The sequence below is a fragment of the Pan paniscus genome, chromosome 4 (genome assembly GCF_029289425.2).
Source record: "Pan paniscus chromosome 4, NHGRI_mPanPan1-v2.0_pri, whole genome shotgun sequence".
Classification (NCBI taxonomy): Eukaryota; Metazoa; Chordata; class Mammalia; order Primates; family Hominidae; genus Pan; species Pan paniscus.
In genome coordinates this window covers 154,124,448-154,144,197 of record NC_073253.2, presented here as the reverse complement: position 1 = coordinate 154,144,197, position 19,750 = coordinate 154,124,448, and the positions used below count along the sequence as shown (strand labels likewise).

Genomic DNA, 19,750 nt, shown 5'->3' with positions numbered 1-19,750 from the left:
ATTGTTGATATGAAAAGCAGAAGGTGGAGGTCCCAGGCTGCTGAGTTAGCCCTCAGTTTGAATCCTGCCTCTGCTGTTTTTTAGCTCTAAGTCCTGAGGCCTCTAATATACATCTACTCTGCAATTACTTCTCTCTCTCTCTTTTTTTTTTAGACAGAGTTTCGCTCTTGTTGCCCATTCTGGAGTGCAGTGGTGCAATCTCGGCTCACTACAACCCCTGCCTCCCGGATTCAAGCGATTCTCTTGCCTCAGACTCCCAAGTAGCTGGGATTACAGGTGCCCGCCACCACTCCCAGCTGATTTTTGTATTTTTAGTAGAGATGGGGTTTCACCATGTTGGCCAGGCTGGTCTTGAACTCCTGACCTCGTGATCCACCCTCCTCGGCCTCCCAAAGTGCTGGGATTACAGGCGTGAGCCACTGCGCCCGGCCCAATTACTTCTCTGTAATTTTTTTCCCCTGAGGATTGGTGGGGAAAAAAAATGCTTGGCACATAACACTCCATGTTAAGTTTCAGGATTATTTCTTCTTTTTACATTATTTTAGTTTTTTATTCATACGTACTCAGGGCTCACACTTTGCTTGGCTCCGTAAGTCCTAGAGAAAAATGGTATGAGAAATGAATTCACATGAAGCATTAGTGCCTTAGTCTCTTACTGTTTTTACCTTTCCCGTGAATATTTGTGCTTACAAAATGGTGTCCAGAAAGGCAGTGCCTCAGCGAGATAAATATGTTTCTAATCTTAGCATCTCGGGCAGAGTGAGGCTGGCATCTGAGGTCGGGGAGGCCACAGGGCCACGCTACTGACCGCATTGGTAGCAGACTCCATTAGGTTGACAGAAAGGTTAAGGTTCCTGGAATCTGTCTCTAAATTCTCCGTACCCCCTCATTAGGTTAGAAGCCAATGCCAATACAAGTAACCAATACCAAACCCTCTCTTGCTCACAGAGGCATTATTAAGTTGGGGGCACCCTAAGAACAATTCATTGCAAATAATTGTTGGCACTTTTATTCTCATGGCACAACTTTCAAAAGCAAATTAATTATAAACTGGTTGCAATTTAATTCAGTTTGTCTGGATTATGTGTTTGCAAGGCCTAGAGTACATTTGGCACCGTTGCTGGCACATTTGGATTTTAATGTCTTTGACAAGCCACAGCTTCCTTGGCCTGGGTAAACGGCCTACTGCCATACTGTCATTTAACTAGATTGCGTCAGAGTGACTCTTTAGCTTCGCGGCGGGTCTTCAGTTTACAACCTCCACGCCACCCCATCAGCCGCATGGGCATAGATCTCAACATGTATCAGGAAACTGGAAGAAAGCTGTGAACAGAATACTCTGAGAAAATGATGGTTAATCGTGTAGAAAAGTTTAACTATTTGCATCAGCACAATATTACACAGGCACATACGACTTTCAGTTCCCTAAACCTGAGAGAAGGTTTAACAACATTGTGTGAAATCTGACATCTTGCTATTCATATAAATGTGAAAGGCAGATTGGGAAAAATACAGTAAAATCCCCGCTTTTGTGCAGAGAATGGTGCATATTTTTCCCCTAATTATGGAAGGTAGCCTTTTATTTCTTCTGAATTCATTCATTTCTGAGCCTGTGTTTTCAGCTTGCTTATGAAACTCAATTATAAAACCAGGGTTAAAAATTAAGTCAAGTCACAGGCTATACTCCTCTTTGATTCTGGGGCTCCTGAGAACTTCCAGCCCTCTGCCACTGGCTTGAAAAATCTCTACCCTTACAAATCTCTCAAGCTTTCATGCACCTCTCCTACACAGCAGATTAATTAAGGAAAAAGATGGAAAACTCCTGGCACCATTTTATCTTTCCAAACTGTGATTTGTCTCTTCCCCCTAAATCTTCCCTTCCCTCTCTTCTGCTCCCTTCTCAAAAAGAAAGTGTATGATTGTCAACTTTCTGAGTTCAAGACAGTGGAGGATTAAACTGGCCTTACTGAGATTTGAACCTGTGACTCAAGTCATTGGATTTTGTGAAGGAGGCCCAAACTCTCCAGACTGGACAGGTTACAGCTCCGGTTTCTGTCCCTCTGCTGCCTTTTCCTGGGTAGCATGATGATCTCTGGCATTTATCTATCTATGAGGCTTGCAAAATCACGGCCTGTCATAATGGTAAATAAAATGTGTTAAAGTTAATATGAAGAAGAAAGGAGCAATTACAACTGCTTAAAACAGTCTTCAAATATACTTAAGCAGAGGTTTGCCACGTAAACACACAATTAAAGCAGGAATTTGTGATGGATGCAAGGGTTTGACGGTCCCAGACATACTGTTTACTGGTGTAGTTAGCAGATGGATAAGTCAACTGATCCCAGATGTGCAGCTTATAAATATAAACTCATGTCTTACTAGTGATGTATGTCTGCAAGTAGCAACAAATTACTTTCTATTTAACTCTTGACTGTTTACTAGGGGGAGCTTCGTAATGCTCACTTGCTTAAAAAAAAAAAGGATTTTTAAACAAGTTTCCTCTTTCAAAAGTGGTAACCAAATATCTAAAAAAAAGGTACTTTGGTGCAGAAGTTGTTTTAAAGGACAGGTTTAAATAGGCTTACTTTTTTCTTTTAAGTTCAGATACCTAAGCCTTATGTCCCTAGCCGCAGTTTTCAGATATTTGCAGCTAATTAATTCTTAGGAAATCTAATCTGAATTGAATTAATTTTCCCTTTTAGGGCACACGAAGCAACTTTTAGGTAAGAAAAAAATTGAAAACAGCTTTTGTTGCACATAATTCTTGCAACTAATGAAAAGTAATATTGCTGTTCCCTTCAAATAATGCAATAACAAAACACCAAATGAGAGCATTGCATTGTATTGTTATATTTGCTGTTTAAATAATTTAGCTGCAAAAATCTGAGGGCTGCTTTAGCTGTAATTAATTATTCATTAATGACATGCTAATTGCACAATACCTTTGAATATTTAACAAAATGCAAAAACCAGGCTCTGAAGTTATGTTTTTAGTGCAAGGGGGAGAAGATTCTTTAGTCCATCACTGTACCAGGAGGACAAAAAAAAAGTCCTTTTTCAGATGCAAGGTAAAGTAGTAGTAGTGGCCTACTTTCCATTCACCATCTCAGTCACCCTTTGTGCCGTGGAATATAATGTCCTTATCTAGACTTAACAATTGACAGGGTGGTAAATCCCTTGACTTTTGTCCAAATGATTTCTCTACAAAAATGGGTTAATTATCGCCTTTCCCTAGCTTTTTGACTAACAAAAGGCCCTGGATCTCTTTTTTCCTTTCTTTCCTATTTACTGTAAGGAGCTCTTTGAAATGTGATAGTTTAATCGGCAACACCTTCTACAGGGGGAATACTGAGAGGCTGGCCTGGCCCTGCCTGGAGCTCAGGTTGCTGTGTGAACATTACCGTGGTTAGGAGATATGACCTTTATTATGCCAAAGCCATCCCGGACTTTCAGGATGAAAAACTCCTGAGTGCTCGGTAGTCGACTTCATTTGTTTCTGCTAATAAAAGCTGGCGGGTTTTTAACAGTGTCTTTTAGTGGGTGGGATGACTAAAGGGCACAGTGTTGAACTGGCTTAGCTGTGTTTCACTAATTCCCTGCAAGACAGCGAGTTTGCATCTTTCAGTGTCCTGTCTCTGTTTCCAAGCCTGAAAGCTCCTCATTGTCTCTGACCTGTAAGTCAGGGATAGTCTTCGTAGTGGATAAGCAGAGAAGAGGACTGGCTTTTTTTCTTTTTATTTGTCATTATCACCCTCTTGGTCCCAATCAGAGAATCACCAGCCCCTAATTTAGTACAAGGCAGTGAGCTGTGTGGCAGCTTGTCCTTGTGGTTGAGAATATATTTCATGCACTAGGGCCTACTTAGTCATATTTTGCATTTGACTGCCATTACTATTAATGGCATTTATGAATGCACATTGGCGGGAAGAAGACCCCATTGAATCTGTGCATTATCAGAGATTGGGGAATTAGCATACTCCATGTCTGGTTCATGATGGATTTTACTGTGCTGTGGAAATACTTAGCAATTAAATGAGAAATCACCATTGTGAACGTGCACCTGCCAGGAAAAAAAGAATGGAGTAGAGAAGGAGGGGCATTCACTCAAGTTGACGCCAAGTTCCCTCTTTTGCCATTGCCTTCTCTCATTTGGGAAATGCTACATCTGCCTGTAGCCATTGTTCAACATGGCAATATATAATAGAGCCACTGTTTAGTAAACGCATGGCATCACAGGCCCACCCAGCCAAAAGTGTGTCAGGGTCAAAAGTGTTTATAGTCAATTTGGAAGTCACAGCTTGCAAAGTGAAAAGTGAAATAATGCAAAAGTAATGTATGATTTAGTGCCACATGAATTAGAGAGTTCAGGGATTGCAAAGTGGCAAACCATGTGTTCAGACCAACCCAGAGTCAGATGCATTTTACTTGGCTTGAACTTTTTTCATTCTAAGTTGGAGTTAATATTGAAAAATTGGGAGATTTATATAGAAATCTGACTTTCCATCTTCTCTTGAAAAGTCAGAAGGTCTACCAACATGGGCTGCCAGCCATCCCACATGGCAACAATTGGCCAGAGCTAAGTAGCCCGGGCTTGCATTTTTCATTTGAATACCTCACCTGCCTGGAAGTTTCCTACTTTGGAATAGAGATTTGAGGTAGGAGTGACTATGGGTTAGAGTGAACAGGGAAGGATGACTTTTGGACAAACTCCACCAAATACACTCTCCACATGCCGGTGGTATAGTCATGATGAGATTTCAGATGGTTCCCGCCACTCATTTATAGCCTTTTCCTTTTCCAGAGTAAAATGTCAGAGATAAAGAAGGTTGTCTCCCAGGCCACTGAGGAAGTACTTCTTTGGCTTTCTGCATGGTCCTCAGAACGGGGCCAATTTTACCCATAAGACTTCTTGTATTTCTTTTTTAGATCTCAGAATTTGTTTTATTCAACCCCTCTTCTGTGCTAGACACTGGGCGGAGCATTTCTCACACAAATCCACTTCTTTCTGGTCCTGTGTGGGCTGGACTCTAGCAGTAGTCAATGGAAAGCTTTGGACTACTATAGTGGAGGCTCTGCCTGGACTGAAGTTTTGTTGTGAAATAAATGGCAGTGTGAAGAACAGGTTACTATTCTTCATCGGCTACTGACTCTAGGACTTTAGCCTACCTTGAGCACCTTTTCTTGGGTACATTCACTTAGGATTAATGAATGATGTTGTTACATAAAACCTTGTTTCTGCCCAAGTCCTGAAGTGAATAACATCTAAGGGAAGTAGGCAGGAGTGCCAAGAGAAGCCAATTTCATCAGTGTTAATTGGAGACCTTTGGGCCAGGAAATAGAAGAGCATGGGTAATCCATGTCTCCTTAGCCTACTGCCTGTGTGGAAGCCAGCCTGAAACTTTTGATGTTACTTAGCAATATTAGGGAAACATCTGTGAACAGGCACCACTGTACACCACTGGGAATTGCTTAAAAGTGATACAACGTGAACCTGTCAAGTGACAAATACTGCTGTGGGAGCATGACTTATAAACTGTGTGAACACAGTTCTTCCTGGAAGTATGGATTGAGCTAGGGAGCGGTGGTTACCAGGAGAGAATTTGTTATCCTAGTGTGAATTAGGGAATGAATATCTAACATGAGACAACTAGAGCAGGGGAATTCTTGGATAAATATAGGTGGGGTGGGTATGGCTTAGCGCACATTTGAAGTTCATGACTGAGAAGATTTACTTTGTGAACATTTATTGAATAGATACAATGGGAAAGCCTGTATTTGTTGAAAGAGGCAGATATAGAGACATCTAAACCAAAGTACCACATTGGCCAGCCATGTCTAGATTGGGTGTGGGTCACCTTTTTATCTTCTAGGAAATTATCTTACTTGTTGAAGTGGCCTCTTTTGGAAAAAGCCTGAACAGAGTTTGTCTATTGTGATCTGTTCTTTTTCCTGAAGAAAATATTTTCTTTTTAGTTTTTAATTTTAAAAAGTTTAAAAAGTTGTTTTTGTAGAGATGGGGGTCTCACTATGTTGCCCAGGCTGGTCTCAAACTCCTGGCCTCAAGCAATCCTCCCATCTTTACCTCCCAAAGTGCTTGGGATTACAGATGTGAGCCACTGCACCTTGCCCATAATGAAAACGTTTTAAAGGAACTAGAAGAATGATAAATGGGTATGCCATCAAGATGTGGAAACTATGATAATTCAAAAATTAAATCTGCTCAAATGCTTTTGTGGATTGATAAGAGACAAGTGATTATGGATCAAGTCATTAATATTCATCAATGTAAAGAATAAGTTGGGGAATTATATAGAATTGTAAGGAGAACAGGAAAAGGTATAAAAGGGGATATAAATTACTATTCTCCTATATGCACAGACAAAAATCACAAATGTCTAGTATAAAAAAGGAAGGGCCTTGAAATCCATTGGCATTTCCAGAAAATATTCCATGACCTACTCCTGTTGCAAATGTGCCTTTTACCATTGCAGGGTGATAAAATGCCACGATCCAACTCCAGAGTACAATTAAGGGCTTGTGTGATACAGCAGGCAGCCATTCCATACTTGAGAGTTTTCATTGTATAATTAAAATAAACTGAGGGGCAGGAGGCAGGGAATGAAGTAGGGGAGGAAGGTCCGGCTGAAGCATATTCAGACATGACATTTTCTAATGTCGATAACCATCGAGAGCTCAGCTTCTCTGTCCATGAAGACGAGAATGCCACATGTCAGTCAAAGGCAGAGTCGCTGAGCAGGGCTGGAGACTGGAGAAAGCAAGGGAGGGTTCATTTGGCTCTGGGAGAGTGCAGACTGGCCTCTTCTCAGGCTTTAATTGTGCTTCCTTTGTGTCAGTGGTGTCCACGTCCAGATTTCTGATGATGAGTCCTGATGATACAGAGAGATAGCAGGTAGTGCAAATTTGGCTCTCCCCTTTCAAGCTGGGATTCTAGGCCATGCTTAATCCCAGTGGAATAGATAAAAATAACACACCCAAGGAGCAATCTCAGACTTATGTTTTTGAAAGCCATTTTAAGCAATTTTGGCCCTTATACAGTACACTTGAATAATGCCCCTGCTACAATGATTTTTTTTTTAAGCATTCCAGTGTACATCCCTCTGTGAGGGGCTCTGTCACTCTATTTATATCCTGTAGTAAACTAGCTTCCTCTCCTTTGGCTGGGCAGCAGCTGCCATTGGCCTGCCCTCGGGCCTCCCCTACATCACAGAGACAAGCATGTGTGTGAGAAGAACCCAGATCTCCCCCAGCAAAGAACGGAATAAGGGCTCCAACCTGGGAGAATGTAGTGATGTTTTGACATACGCACCCGTACCCTCCACCCCGATGCAGGAAAAACTGGAATCTCTCTGTTCCTGTGACAGTCTGTCAATTTTGCTTCCAGAATAGTTCTTAGGAAGCACACTCACCCTCTAGGAATGGGGGATTCGTGTCTTAAAAGATCATTACAAGTTCTTCAGTATATGCTGAAATTTTTTCTGTTGCAGTGCTGGAGGTAAATACCAAGAGAGCTAGTGCTTTAAAAGCAAAAGCTGGTTGTTAATGGAGTAAGGATGCTTCAGCGATTTAGGGAGGGAACTTTTAAAAGGCAGCTCCACATTTCTCCTGTTCTCCTTCAACCTCCATTTCTACTCAGGAGGTAAATGATTTTCATCCCAACTCTTTACTTTCGTATTTAGCTTTGCTCAGACATGATTACTTCTCCTTTACGATTTCTGTTGGCTGCTATCCCTCTGTGTTCCTCCTGAATCTAGAATTATAGCTTGTCATGGCATAGATTAGAGAAAACCTTAAGGAAGTTCCCAGGCAAGATGGCCGAATAGGAACAGCTCCTGTCTGCAGCTCCCAGCGAGACCAATGCAGAAGGCAGGTGATTTCTGCATTTCCAACTGAGATACCCAGTTCATCTCATTGGGATTGGTTAGACAGTGGGTGCAGCCCAGGGAGGGTGAGCAGAAGCAGGATGGGGCGCTGCCTCACCTGGAAAGCACAAGCAGTCAGGAAACTCCCTCGCCTAGCCAAGGGAATCCGTGAGGGACCCTGCTGTGAGGGATGGTGCTATCTGGCCCAGATACTATGCTTTGCCCATGCTCTTCGCAACCCACAGACCAGGAGATTCCCTCAGTTGCCAACACCACAACGGCCCTGGGTTTCAAGCACAAAACTGGGCGGCCCTTTGGGTAGACACCGAGCTAGCTACAGGAGTTTTTTTTTTTCCATACCCTGGTGGCGCCTGGAATGCCAGTGAGACAGAACCACTCACTCCCCTGGAAAGGATGCTGAAGCCAGGGAGCCAAGTGGTTTTGCTCAGTGGATCCCACCCCCATGGAGCCCAGCAAGCTAAGATCCACTGGCCTGAAATTCTTGCTACCAGCACAGCAGTCTGAAGTCGACCTGGGATGCTTGAGGTTGGTGGGGGGGAGGGGCATTTACCATTACGGAGGCTTGAGTAGATGTTTTTCCCCTCACAGTGTAAACAAAGCCACTGGGAAGTTCCAGCTAGGGGGAGCTCACTGCAGTGCCACAGAGCCGCTGTAGCCAGACCGTCTCTCTAGATTCCTCCTCTCTGGGCAGGGCACCTCTGAAAGAAAGGCAGCAGCCCCAGTCAGGGGCTTATAGATAAAACTCCCATCTCCCTGGGACAGAGCACCTTGGTGAAGGGGCAGCTGTGGGTGCAGCTTCAGCAGACTTAAACGCTCCTGCCTGCTGGCTCTGAAGAGAGCAGCAGATCTCCCAGCACAGTATTGGAGCTCTAATAAGGGACAGACTGACTCCTTAAGTGGGTCCCTGACCCCCATGCCTCCTGATGGAGAGACACCTCCCAGCAGTGGTCGACAGACACCTCATACAGGAGAGCTCTGGCTGGCATTTGGTGGGTGCCCCTCTGGGATGAAGCTTCCAGAGGAAGGAACAGGCAGCAGTCTTGGCTGTTCTGCAGCCTCCGCTGGTGATACCTAGGCAAACAGGGTCTGGAGTGGACCCCCAGCAAACCCCAGCAGACCTGCAGAAGAGGGGCCTGACTGTTAGAAGGAAAACTAACAAACAGAATGCAATAGTATCAACATCAAAAGAAGGACGACCAAGCAAAAACTCCATCTGAGGTCACCAATAGCAAAGACCAAAGGTATATAAATCCATGAAGATGAGGAAAAACCAGTGAAAAACACTGAAAATGCCAAAAACCAGGATGCCTCTTCTCCTCCAAAGGATCACAACTGCTTGCCAGCAAGGGAACAAAACAGGATGGAGAATTAGTTTGACGAATTGACAGAAGTAGGCTTCAGAAGGTGGGTAATAACAAACTCCTTTGAGCTAAAGGAGCATGTTCTAACCCAATGCAAGGAAGCTAAGAACCTTGATAAAAGGTTAGAGAAATTGCTAACTAGAATAACCAGTTTAGAGAAGAATATAAATGACCTGATGGAGCTGAAAAACACAGCACGAGAACTTCCCGAAACATACAGAAATATCAATAGCCAAATTGATCAAGTGGAAGAAAGGATATCAGAGATTGAAGATCAACTTAATGAAATAAAGCATGAAGACAAGATTAGAGAAAAAAGAATGAAAAGGAATGAACAAAGCCTCCAAGAAATATGAGACTATGTGAAAAGACCAAATCTATGTCTGATTGGTGTACCTGAAAGTGACGGGGAGAATGGAACCAAGTTGGAAATCATCCAGAATATCATCCAGGATATCATCCAGGAGAACTTACCCAACCTAGCAAGGCAGGCCAACATTCAAATTCAGGAAATACAGAGAACACCACAAAGATACTCCTTGAGAAGAGCAGCCCCAAGACACATAATTGTCAGATTCACCAAGGTTGAAATGAAGGAAAAAATGTTAAGGACAGCCAGAGAGAAAGGTTGGGTTACCCACAAAGGGAAGCCCATCAGACTAACAGCAGATCTCTCTGCAGAAACCCTACAAGCCAGAAGAGAGTGGGGGCCAATATTCAACATTCTTAAAGAATTTTCAACTCGGAATTTCATGGTACCAGTACCAAAACAGATATATAGACCAATGGAACAGAACAGAGGCCTCAGAAATACACCACACATCTACAACCGTCTGATCTTTGACAAACCTGACAAAAACAAGTAATGGGGAAAGAATCCCCTAGTTAATAAATGGCGTTGGGAAAACTGTCCAGCCGTACGCAGAAAACTGAAACTGGACCCCTTCCTTACATCTTATACAAAAATTAACTCAAGATGGATTAAAGATTTAAACCTAAAACCTAAAACCATAAAAACCCTAGAAGAAAACCTAGGCAATACCATTTAGGACATAGGCATGGGCAAAGACTTCATGACTAAAATACTAAAGGCAATTGCAACAAAAGCCAACATTGACAAATGGGATCTAATTAAACTAAAGAGCTTCTGCACAGCAAAATAAACTATTATCAGAGTGAACAGGCAACCTACAGAATGGGAGAAAATTTTTGCAATCTATCCATCTGACAAAGGGCTAATATCCAGAATCTACATGGAACTTAAACAAATTTACAAGAGAAAAAAACCAACAACCCCATCAAAAAGTGGGTGAAGGAAATGAACAGTCATTTTTCTAAAGAAGACTTTTATGTGGCCAACAAACATATGAATAAAAGCTCATCATCGCTGGTCATTAGAGAAATGCAAATCAAAACCACAATGAGATCCCATCTCACGCCAGTTAGAATGGTGATCATTCAAAAGTCAGGAAACAACAGATGGTGGAGAGGATGTGGAGAAATAGGAACACTTTTACACTGTTGGTGGGAATGTAAATTAGTTCAACCACTGTGGAAGATAGTGTGGTGATTCCTCAAGGATCTAGAACCAGAAATATAATTTGACCCAGCAATCCCGTTACTGGGTGTATACCCAAAGGATCATAAATCATTCTACTATAAAGACACATGCATACGTATGTTTATTGAAGCACTATTCACAATAGCAAAGACTTGGAACCAATCCAAATGCCCATCAATGATAGACTGGATAAAGAAAATGTGGCACATATACACCATGGAATACTATGCAGCCATAAAAAGGGATGAGTTCATGTCCTTTGCAGGGATATGGATAAAGCTGGAAACCATCATTCTCAGCAAACTAACACAGGAACAGAAAAGCAAACACTGCATGTTCTGACTCATACTTGGGAGTTGAACAATGAGAATATATGGGCACAGGGAGGGGAACATCACATGCTGGGGCCTGTAGTGGGGTGGAGGACAAGGGGAGGGATAGCATTAGGAGAAACTAATGTAGATGACGGGTTGATGGGTGCAGCAAACCACCATGGCACATGTATACCTATGTAACAAACCTGCATGTTCTGCACATGTATCCCAGAACTTAAAGTATAATAATAAAAAAAAAAGAATAACTGATGAATTTCAAATAAGTTTTGTCTCTCCTGCTTACACAAATCAATTGCTTGTGGCTGCTTGGAGTGCTTTGATGGGAAGTCTAGGAAGGCGCAGTCCGGGCTCAGTGGAAATCAGTGTGATGATAAAGCTTTCCCTGCACAAGAGGGTCTGGCCTTTCCAACTGCTGATTTTGCATAATCTTATTTTCTACAGATTATGAGAGAAATGATTATAAGTCACTTGATTGACCCAAACATGGAGAAGTTGTGCTGCATAGAATATTTCAATGCCTTCTTTCCCATTTCAGGGTCCCTGGCGCCCCCTGCCCTCCCCACTATTCTGTTTCCCATTTCAGTTGAGATTTCAGAGATGGTTCACAGTTTTCCCAGGAATTCAGACTTCTGCTTAGAAGAGGCACTGCCACGCTCTTAGGTAAAATCTGCTCAGCTTGCCTCCCTGATTCTAGAACCCAGAATGATTCTGGAAGTTATGTTAGAGGTCTTGTATGCATATGTCAAGAGAGACCTGTTCTGCTTAGAAGCTTTTCTGGGGAGATTTGGATCCAGTTATGGATGCCACGTATAATATATATCACAACTGGAATTAATGACTTCTTTCTGTAATTATTATATAGCCTTTCACCTTGCTAGATTTTAAGATCCAAAGGAGCACTGCTTTTTTCTTTCTTGTGTCCTCAGAGCCTAGCACAGTGCCTCCGGAATGTGTGTGTGTGTGTGTGTGTGTGTGTGTGTGTGTATCCAATAAACACTTGCTAAATGAAGTGAATGAATGGTTATCAGTACACTTTTAGACTCTGGCAGTTAGCCCTAAAGATTCCCTGAAGACTGTCTAGTTAGAATGATGACTAGCCTATGTGTCATTCTGGCCACTGTTTGCATTAATGTGACCTCCTGAAAGACAGAAGATTCAGTTCGTCAGATGACTGCCCTGGATTCATTTGTGACTCATGATCAGTCTTTCTAGTCACCTGCAAGTCTTTTCTCTTTCTTTCCCTCCCTCCCTCCCACTTCCCTCCCTTCATCCCTTCCCCCCTCCCTCCCTTCCTCCTTTCCTCCCTTCCTCCCTTCCTCTCTTCCTCCTTCCCTCCTTCCCCCTCCCTCTTCTACTATCTTTTCTCTTTCTCTCCTCTCCCCTCCCTTCTTCCCCCTCTTCCTCCTTCGACCACATTCTTGCAACAACACTTGCCTTGCTTTTGCCATTTCTACTATTCTCTTCTGGAGATGTATGGCACCAACCCTGGGTCATTGTAGAACCTTTCTAGATGGCCACTCTATTCCAGCATTTCTCCTTACAGTGTATTAAACCCCACGGGCTGGAACTTTCTTAAAGACCACTTTAGTAGACCATTCCTCCTTCAAAAACCTTCACTGGATCCCTATTTCCTTGTATATAAATTAAAGTCTCTATTTGGAATTAATGATAACTAGTAATCCAGTCCTACTTATCCAATTCTAATGTCCAGTGAAGCAAAACAATATACAATATTAATAAGGACTCTCATTTCTTGAGGGCTTACCACATGTCAAACACTGTGCTAAATGTTTTTTTCCTATGGGGTTCCAGCTACTATTATTATCCCCAATTTATAAATAAACTTTCTAAAGCTAAAATAGCTGAAGTAACTTGCCCAAGGTTACATGATGAGTCAGTGATAGAACTAGGATTGAATGCAGGTGGTCTGATTTCAGAGCTAGGGCTCTTGACAATTAGTTAATGATATTATATTTGATGTTCTTTGTATATTACCAGATAGGGGTTTCATATATACAGGGACACAATGCCAAATGTGATGATATCTTAGGACACTGCTTCACAATGAGATAAAAGTATTTAAAATAAGCACTGTGTATATATTTTATTTTATATAGCACAGTTTGTCAGAGAAATCCCCTAAATGATATATGTATTAATATCTGAATTTTTACTCACTCCTTTCTTTCTCATTTTCAGTGTTTATAGTGAAAAGAATATTGCATATTTATAAAATGCATCTTTCTCTAATAGTCATATGCCTTTTGTTTCCTCAGAAAACTACTAAAGACATATCAGCTGGGAAACTATTCACAACTATACCAAGGCTTTTGTTTACTGATCCTTCCCATCCGACGAATCACTTCACCTTCAGAGCATTAGAAAAGAGGATGTATTTAAGTGGCCTAGGATACCACAGTTCTGGATACAGTAGTAGAGGTTGTTGCAGTTATTACTACTCCTTGGACTCATCACCATCTGATGTGGGACCCCTAATCTTTGGGCAAATCCTGCCCTTTGGTTTCAGCAGGGGTGTGGACTGAGAAAGCATCCTGCACACAGGTGAGGCAGTTTGCAGGTGCTATCACACCCCCACTATACCAAGGCTTTGTTCCAAGATATATAGCAACCAAATAGCATAACAAAATGGTTAAGATCTTGGGTTCTAGCATCTAGATCTTAAAATCTAGGATCAAGGATCTTTGGATCCTTGGAAGAAGCAGTTAAGTTTGGATAATTCAGTGGAAATCCTGATGATAAATGTGTGCATGAGTGTGTGCGTGTGCCCCTATAGAGTGTGTATAGGAGGAGGACAGAGACAGGATGAACGAATATCTTCCTTCGAAACTTGCAGTGTTATTAGGCTCTGACTATAGATGGTTCCGTTGTATTGGTTCCTTTGCCTCTGAAAAGCTGGGTTCTTGCTACAAGAATTTATGCTTGAGAGGTTTGCTGTATTTGTACATGTTCCTGATTCAACCTCTCCAGTCGGCATTGTTTGGGTCTAACCCCTCACATTATCATTCTTCCTCAAATGTGTGTGTCTGGAATGAGTATCTCTTTCACTCACAGCAAACCTGAGGTGCGTGAATGGCTTACAGAAAAGCCCCAGGTGCCATATGTTCATCTTTTTTATTTTCTGGCCACCCCAATACAGCTGGTGGTAGTCAGCAACAGATGATTGTTTTCAGTTTTGTGTTTTCTTGAGGCTAAGAGCTTTGCCCTAATGATCTTCAAGGTGGTTGACATTTTCAATTAAAGTCTGCTCAGTCAGACAGACATAACTTCTCACAAAAAGCTGTCAGGAGCTGTCTCCTACCCAAATGTTACACAGATAATGATTATAATCATAATTGGTTTCAATTCATACACAGGCCATCCTTTCATCTGGAGTGGTTTTATTCCAGAGATAGTCCACCGGGAAGTGTCCTCTGTTGGGGATTCACTTTCCATTGGAGTCCATCCTCCATTTGACCCGCGGCGGGGCGGTGGGGTGGAGGGGGTGCAGTCAGAAGGCTAATTGTGTGGAAAGAGCCTGTTTTATCTTCTCTCCTTGTAAAAGGCTGGATAAGGTGGCCTGTATGAACTTCCTGTCTTTGATGTCTCCCTGAGAATGTTCCAAGAACGTTCCAAGAACTACAGCAGCCAAATAGCACAGCAAAATGCTTAAGATCCTGGGCTCTAGAGTCAGACAAACCTAGGTTCAAATCCCAGCTTCACCACTTGCCAGCTGTCTGGCCTTGGGGAAGTTATTTGACCTCTTTAAGCTTTTGTTTACTGATCCTTCCCATCAGACGAATCACTTCACCTTCAGAACATTAGAAAAGAGGATGTATTTAAGTGGCCTAGGATACCACAGTTCTGGACACAGTAGTAGAGGTTGTCACAGTTATTACTACTCCCTGGACTCGTCGCCATCTGATGTGGGACCTCCAATTCTTGGGCAAATCCTGCCCTTTGGTTTCAGCAGGTGTGTGGACTGAGAAACCGTCCTGCACACAATCTCCAAGTTGTTCAGTCCTCTTCCAGGTGAAGCAGTTTGCAGGATCCATCACACCCAGCTCCTTGGCTAGTTGCTTTGTGGTTCTCTTACTAGCAAAGGCTGCAGCTGGTGATTCTGCTAAATTGAAGTGAGAACAAGAAAACTCTCCCAGAACGCACCAGGGCGAGGCAAGGCACTACAGCTACCCTCCAGGTAAGTAAGTACTGGGTGCTGCAGTTGGAAAGAGAGCAGGAAAGCCCCTGGGTGAAGCCTTTAATGAGGAGACTGGTAAGAGGGTTTAAGTGTATTCCTTGAGAACTGTTTCAGAATTCCAAATTGGAATATTCAGACTTCCTAATCCATGGTATTTGTTAGCTTGGTAGTTGTGCGCCTCTATGGGATCCTGGGCTCTGTGGGTCCAAGAAGGACAGATTTCCATAATGACATTTTGTTAGATGATTTCTGAGGTAGGAGCTACCTCGCAGCCTCCCCCACCCCCGCCCGGAAAGCAGACACGGTTAACCCTCCATGACTACTGATATTCGCTGATTGAGTGCTTAAAAAGTGGCAGACTAAAGGTTTTCCTACAATTGTAGTGCAGATGTCCACATTCCACCAAATCATACCACAGAGCAAAGTCTGATTATGCCATTCCCCTGTGTGCATAATGAAGCCCAAACTTGACATTCAAGATACCAAATAGCTTCCCTTTTAACTAAATTTCAATTAAATCCAGTTTTGAGCCAGGTGTGCTGGAGATTTTCAGTTTTCTTGCCCTTGCTTATTCTGGTCTGCCGATCTGGTATACCCATTTTCTGGTCATCATCTTCACGTTGACTACCAGCCTCTTCTAGGAGGCTTTCCAGCTCCCTCTAAGCCAGCTGGAAGTACCCATCTTGCCTCTGAATTTCCATAGCATGTGTCCATGTCTTCTGGCACTTTCAGCTTTGTACTTTGGAGCACAGGTTATTTCTATGTGCATCTTTTCTCTGTCTAGGCCATAAGTCCTTGAGGGTTAGTTTCTAGTTTATCTTTGTGTTTTTCAGAAGACTCAGCCCTTGTCCCGCACATAATAAGCCCTGAGGTACATGTGAGGCCAATGAGTAGCACCAAGTGCCCACGGGCTCCGTTTAATGTGCTGCTTCCTCTTGATTTATTTAGATGCATAAAAGCACATGTGTGCCAGGTCTTGAAATTACAGCAGAAAATAATATGGACACAGCTCTTGCTCTCCTGGAGACTGGTGGGAAAGTTGGACCAGTAAGCACACGTTATGTTCAGTGATTCCATACTTAAATCCAGGATGTCATAGATGCCTCTTGGAGGGGCCCTAAGCTAACATTTAAGGGTAGGTCCTAAAAAAAGAAGAGCTTTGAGCTTTGAAATGTTATAGACTGAAAGTTTGTGTCTTTCCAATATTCATTATTTCAAAGCTCCAACCCCCGATGTGATATTATTAGGAGGTGAGGTTTTTGGGAGGTAATTAGGTTTAGAGAAAGTTAGGAAGGTATAGCCCTCCCCTGCCATGATGGCATTACCGTCTTCATAAGAAGAGGAAAAGAGACGAGAGCTCTCTCTCTCTCTCGTTCTTTGTGCCATGTGAGGTTGCAGCAAGAAGGCAGCCCTCTGCAGACTGGGAAGAGAGCCCTCAGCAGATATTGAATCTGCAGCACCCTCATCTTGGACTTCTCAGCCTTCAGAACTGTGAGAAATACATTTCCTTTGTTTATCAGCCACACAGTCTATGGTATTTTGTTATGCCAGCCCCAGCCAACTAAGACAGTAATAAAGATGGGAAGAGCATGAGAGTGTTTGGGACAGAGGGAACAGCTGGGACAATTCCCGGAGGAGAAGGGAACATAGCTTGTTTGGAAAACCCTAAATAGCTTATAATGCTGGAGCAGAGGAGGGGAGGAGGGGGGTGAAAGGTGAAACTGCACAGGCTGTCCCGGTTCAGGGCCTGGAAGGCACTAGGGTTCATGTCAGAAATGCTGGACTCTCCCCTGGGAGCAAAAAGGAGGTGATTGATTAATTCAGAGGCTATGTTAAAGTATCGCAATTTTATGTTGGTTATTCAGGATCCGGCAGTAAGGATAATGAGTTTCTTTTGAATTGAAAAGGGTCTCAAACAAAACAAGAACAAAACCAAAACAAAAATATCAAGATTCCAGGGGCAAAGACCAAGGCACTTGAGCCGGAGTGAAAATTCCTCCTTCAAAGAAAGGTACATTTTGCCTTATAGTGTGAACATGCCAGGTCCACGGCGAGACATTATTCTCATGGCTCTGACTGGCAGCCAGGAGCCATGGAAGAGCTCTTGAAGTGAATGGGAATATTTCTTGAGTGGTTTATTGAGAAAGCACAATGGCCAAGGGGTGGGTGTGGGGGACAATGCTTCAGGCTCTCACCAGTGGGTGCCTGATGAAATACATCTTGACGTGTCATTGAAGTGTGGAGCCGTGTGGCCCCGTGAGGTCACCTGTCCCACCCCCTGCCCAGGCAGATTATTCCTCACACTCTCTTTCTCAGCTCTTTGTCCAGTGGCTTTATGCACCTCAAGCGATGGGGCTTCCACTGCCTCCCTTGGGAAGCCATTCCGCACTCGAATAGAGCCCGCTTTTAAGAAGGTTGCCCTGATATTCAGCCCAAGTTTTCCTTTCTGTAATTACATCCCATTCCGCTCTGCTCTACCCCTTTGCGTGACCCTGAGCAATTCTTTCCCTTCATCGGTGTGCCTACACCCTTGCTCAGGGAGAGTATTTGATCCTCGGTTCTTTTTGTCATCCCTGAGCTTTGCTTATTCCTGGCTGGTGCTGCGGGAACCCTTATAAGTAGCTCCTGCTGCTGTTCTCTTTAATCCTCGTGGCTTCCCTTCTTTGATTTCTGTCCAATTTGCCTATTTCTTTCAGGGGTACTGAAGGGCCCAGAATGAATCCGAGGCTTCCTAACTATATTATTTATTAATCTTTTATATGGAAGACCTTCTCAATGATGCTAAACCAGGTTGGGTGGAAAATAAAAATCTCTTTGAAAGACGGAGCTGATGTGAACTCCCTGTGATAAGGACTCTGGACACTTCAGAAAAAAATGAGTTTGAATGCAAGGAAAAGTACCCCCACCCAGTCTTCTGATATTCATGCACCTGTACTTCATTGTACTATTGAGGGCAGAGGAAGCATGAATTTAGGCCACCGAGAGACTGAAATGACCCTCCCCAGTCAGTCGCACTAAGTACAGCCTATTCTCCAAGCCAAGCTTTCGGTTGCCCTCCTTCATGACCCTCTCTTTGATCTCCCCTAACCTCTACTTTGGTATAAGCAGATAAAAACAATCCCTCCTTCCTATGACTAGCCACAGTACTTTTGCAGGGCTTGCTTTGGTGGTACTTCCTATTCTCCATTTTATTCATTTACCCATCCAGCAAACATTTATCTCGTGCCTACTCTGTTCGTGATACTATGGCTCATACTGGGGGAAGTGGAAGATCAACAAGATTAAGGTTACAGGGCAAAATTCTTGCCCTCAAGGAGTTTCCCATCCAGAGGAGGAAGCCAGTGCTAGCTGTAGACAGATGCTGGAGTAGAAATGTGCTGGAAAACTGCATGACTATGAAATAGGAGTGACTTGCAATAGATTCTCATTCTTGTTGTGGATTGTGAGCTTGCAAATGTGGGAAGGGTCACTGATTTATCTGGGTATGCCTACGAAGCCTACTGTGTGCCATCCACATGCTGATGTTAGTATGGTGCACTCATATGTGCCAGGCAATGTGCTAAGCACTTTGTATGTGTATGTCATTTAGTCTTTACAACTTTAGGTACTATTATTACCTTTACATAGGAAGGAGGAAACCACGTCTCTAGGATACAAAGTAACAAACCTGAACCTGAAGTCACAGAGGTGGCAGGTGGCAGCTGAGTTTGAACTGAGACCCTTTGCCTGCAGTGTCTGTTCTCCTGTGCTCTGTGCTATATATATGTGGGTCATCCATTCATGATCAGCTGAGATGGGAAACTGAGGCAGGAAATATGGTTCACAAGGTAGCTAATCAAAGACCATTTTCATGTGTTATCCCATGTCACCTCCCCTTTGCTGGTCTTGGCAAAAAAGCAAAAATGGAGGTAGCAAGGCATTTTGTGTTGTCAGACACCTAGGGAACATGCACATATATTTATTTATCATTTCATTGGTTGCTTTGGAAAGAGGATGGGAAACCAAGCCTCTCCTTTTTTAAAAAATATTTTCTAATCCAGTAGCATCACATAATTCAACCAGTCTATCTTGGGCTATTGAGGAGCAGAGGGATCTGTCTCAGACAATGGCCACCCAGTGCAAAGACAGCTGAATAAAAATGAAATATGAATCATCTACTTATTTGAAAAACCTCTGGGTTCTTGGCAGATTTTTGGAATCATATATATTGGCTTTTTCTGGCATATACCCAGCACAGAGTAGGTGTTTGTCATGAATTTGTTTAAATGAATACATGGTCCCTACTTCAGATACATTTTGCACTTTTTTGGGTGAGAGTTGTATAAATGTGCTCCAGCCAAGAAATGGCTCATTATAGTGATGGGAATTGTGATCATCTTTAACAGAGTCACTAAAGG

At 42.9% G+C, this 19,750-nt stretch overlaps 1 protein-coding gene across 11 annotated transcripts in view; it reads left to right on the top strand.

The window, feature by feature from the left end:
* The window catches only part of EBF1 (EBF transcription factor 1), a 401,593-nt gene that overhangs the window by 143,079 nt on the left and 238,764 nt on the right, over positions 1–19,750 (top strand). The window lies entirely within an intron of this gene.